Here is a 4,259-nt window from a genome sequence, read left to right on the forward strand (position 1 = left end):
GGCACAGTGGTTAAGAGCTTGGCTTTGAACCAAAAAGTCAGCAGTTTGAATCCATCAACCCTTCCTGGAACTCCTGTGGGGCAGTTCTACTCTGTTCTACTCTCACTATGAGTCAGAATTGGCCAGATGGCAATGGGTTTGGTTTTGGTTTAGAGAGTCCAGAAGAAGCCCTAGTGGCATATTGGTAAGTGCTCAGCTGCTAACTGAAAGGTTGGCAATTCAAACCTGTCAGCAGCCCTGAGGGAGAAAGATGTAGCAGTGTTTCTGTAAAGATTACAGCTTGCAAACCCCATGAGGCAGTTCTACTCTGTCTTATAGGGTCACTATGAGTCAGAATATACTTGATGGTGATGGAATAGAAAGTCCAGAGGGTATTCTTTCCATCAAATCATTGAACAACACATTGATGAGGGCTGTCCTTTCTCGACAAGAGATGGAGGTGTAGATCCTGCCCTTGAAATGGGCTCCCTGTTTAAGTGGAGATGATGGAATGCTGGAGTGACAGAGGCCAAATGACAGCATTCACTACCAGGTACAGGGTGAGCATGGTTTGTATAACAGACAGCAGGGGCATAGTAGTAAGAAAATGGTTTAATATATTTTCGGTGAGTGAAAAATTGTTTATCATAACCTCAGGAATAAAATAAATGTTAGCCAACTAAAGTTATGCCTGAATTGTACAACTGAAAAATACCTAGGTTTGCCAAAGAGAAGCCTGAATTTAACACACAAGGAAGTTTCACAGCCACTCACCCACTTCCCAGCCTGAAGACGTAGGATGGCAATTTCTATCACGTCCTCATTTAGCTTGCTTCTTTGGACCATGAAGAAGCTGAGTACGTTTGGGAGAAGGAGAATGGATCAATGCAAGGTTTTTCAGGCAGTGACCCAAATTGCTATTCTTGTTGCAGTTGTGGTCTCTACTGGAACAAAATCAGAACTAAGCTATGGTACCTGGTATGCAGCTATCAATGTGAAAATGCCTTTCTTTTTATCTCAATAAACAGAGAACACCAAAGTTGTTCGCTTTTTCGTTCATTAACATTTCTCAGGGTGGTGTCATAAATTACTCCTGGGGCTCTTGATTGTCTCACTATTCCAGAGAATGTCACACATGTCTGCTATTTAATGACGTTGTATGAGATGTACTTGGTGAGCAGGAAATAAAAGACAGGCTAGGCAACTTGGTATTTCATATGTACGTCAGCAGGTAGGAGGAAAAAAAAAAAAAAAAAAACACAGAAACTCAGGGAGCTGCCACCTCTTTCAAATCTCTGGGAAGGAGCTCAGCATGCCTGAAAACCCTCTCCAAGGAAGTAGGCCCAGTTTTCAGTGGGCTTCTTGGACATTTGAAAGCAGCATGTGCCACATTTGGGTGTGCTGCTTTAATATTTTTACCAAGTAATCTCAAAGGCTGCGAGTTTTACCAAGTAATCTCGAAGGTGACTGTCCAGCTTGTCCAGGCCATGAGGCAAGCCACTCTGCCACTAGGGCCCAACGATTCAGCAAATTCAATGGTGCCTAAATTATTTGAGGCAGAAGGTCATGCAATTTGGAAACTCTGGCAAGCTCTGATAGGTGATTAACAATGTAGGCCTCTGGGATCTTGCAACAAAGTCGTGCCTTCTTCCTAAAATTATTAATCTGCCTTGTTAATAGATACCGGAAGAGGCTAAACACATGGACACAAAATGTAGCTATGTTATTGTTGTTGTTATGTACCATCAAGGCGATTCTGACTCACAGCGATTCATCCTGTAGGACAGAGTAGAACTGACCCATATAGTTCTTTTAAACTGTAATCTTTATGGGAGCAGGTCTCCAGGTCATTTTTCCCTCTGAGAAGCCGGTGGGTTTGAACTGCTGACTTTTTGTTTAGGATCTGAGCACTTAACCATTGCGCTACCAGGGCTCTTTAGTCATCTTGAATTGAGTGTTTTTTCATTAATCAGTCATAAAGTTGGGTTTGGGCAGCAGAGCTCCTACAAAACCAAAAAGAAAAAGTCATTGCCATCAAGTTGATTCTGACTCATAGTGACTCTACAGGACAGAGTAGAACCGGCCCATATGGTTTCCAAGGAGCAGCCAGTGGATTCAAACTGCTGAAGTTTTGGTTAGTAGCTGATCTCTTAACCACGCGCCAATGGTTTATATAAGATGGGCTGAATGTTCAAATATGTTACTCGAGCAAATGATTCACCCTCCAAATGGACTCCCTCTTACTTGATTGCCATTTCTTCCTCAATCTCTACTTATTTCCCAGAAAAATTGAGAAAAGGGAAATCTTCCTATTGGGCAGATCTTTAAGTTGCACATCTAGTTGCCCACTTTGCTTGGAAGCAAAGCTTGCCAGAGGTTTGGATACAATTTGGAGGGTTGGTAATGGGACGTAGGGCAGAGATATGTGGAAGGACCTTTCAGAACCAGCAGGGTCTATTTGAAAAGTCATGCCCTATGTGACTTCTCTTAGGAGAACATCCCCAGGAGAGAATGCTCTCTCATTAATCAAGAGGATAAGATGATCCATTATGTGAATGTCCATCAGTCCCTTTTTTCCAATCATCCCCACTTGCTTTCTCAATGGGTTCATGAGTAAAGTATTCATGACAGCAAGTATGTAGGTTAAACATAGATTCAACAACATGGCTTGTTTGGCATGGCCAATACTGAATACCCAAGCTGTGAGACAGAGGAATAAGATTGTTTCTACACAGTAGTCAAGGAGATGAGTGTGTAGAACCAGGGGTTCTGTCGGAGCGCTTCTTAGTGCTTCCATGCTTTTTTTTTTTTGTCAAAAAGTTAAATGGGGGACTGTAACAATCCATTTGAGGCAATCTACTGAGAAAAGTATTCCATGGACTGCTAGAAGAACAAACAAATCTGTCTTGGAATAAGTACAGCCAGAATGCTTCTTAGAAGCGAGGATGGCAAGACTTTGTCTCATGTACTTTGGACATGTTCTCAGGAGGGATCCGTTCCTGGAGAAGGACATGATGCTTGGTGAAGTAAAGGGTCATTGAACAAGAGGAAGACCTTCAACAAGATGGATTGACACAGTGGCTGCAATGATGGGCTCAAGCTTGGCAATGATTGTGAGGATGGCACAGGATCGAAGAGTATTTCCTTCTGTTGTAGAGAAGGGCTTCTATGAGTTACTACTGATTCAATGGCACCTAACAACAACAACTTAGAGAAAAGGAACTCTGCTGGTACGGTGGTTAAAGGGCTTGGTTACTAACCAATAGGTCAATGGTTTGAACCCATCAGCTGTTCTGAGGGAGAAAGATGTGGTAGTCCGCTTCCATAAAGATTTACAGCTTTGGAAACCCTATGGGGCAGTTCTACCCTGTCCTATAGGATCAGCATGAGTTGGAATCGACTTGACAGCAGTGGATTTGGCTTTGTTTTCCGGTACTGAGGGAAAAACCCTGTCCATTCACGGTGCTAGCTAAGGCCAAAGTAACATGGAATGGGAAGAGGAGAAAAATGTGTTATAAACAACTGTGATCTCATTACCATTTGCAGAATAAAGGAATTAATAACCACTCCTCTCCTGTTTTCTTCCTTGCTTTGCTATGTCTGTATTGACTTTTCATCTCTTTCCTTTTTACCTACAATTTTATGTAAATTGTGATAAGTTTATAATTTGATTCTCAAGTTATAGACCATCCAGATTGGGGTTATGACTGCAGTTGAAAGATAATGATAATCCAGCTGCGGATACACTGACTAATGAAATCTAGGGAGAAGGAAAGTATATTTCATTTGTAATAGGGGTAGTTGTGATATGTTAGGCAGGTGCCTATTTTTTTTTTAAGTTTATGTTATGGCTCTTCAGCAGCTAAAGAGTTTACTGTGCTGGATGTAATCAATTGGCGCTCAGCATGCTGACTCCCAACCCCACATCCTCCTGGGTATCCTCCTGTACTACAGAAGCTGTAAGTCTAAGCATACATTTCCCAGGCCCGCTTATTTTTAGGGGTCTGGGTGAGAATAAGATTCCACCATTAGATATGCTCTTATACATAGTTGAAGTCAAAAATGAGGCAGAAGCTATCCTTTTATTGTTGTTTTGGTTAGTAGCAAATTCCCCAAGGCATGAATATCAAGAAGCAGTTGCGGTGAGGTCAATGGCGGTGCAGTGCAGCAGCATTTCCCTGATTCTCAGAGAGCAATCACTTACATGTATTCCTGAACTTAGTAATGCTTCCATTGGCAGTCTCCTTTCTTCTGCTCCTTCAGTTCTTCTTAAAATTTTG

Source organism: Elephas maximus, chromosome 10 (assembly GCF_024166365.1).
Source record: "Elephas maximus indicus isolate mEleMax1 chromosome 10, mEleMax1 primary haplotype, whole genome shotgun sequence".
In the NCBI taxonomy this organism is placed as follows: Eukaryota; Metazoa; Chordata; class Mammalia; order Proboscidea; family Elephantidae; genus Elephas; species Elephas maximus.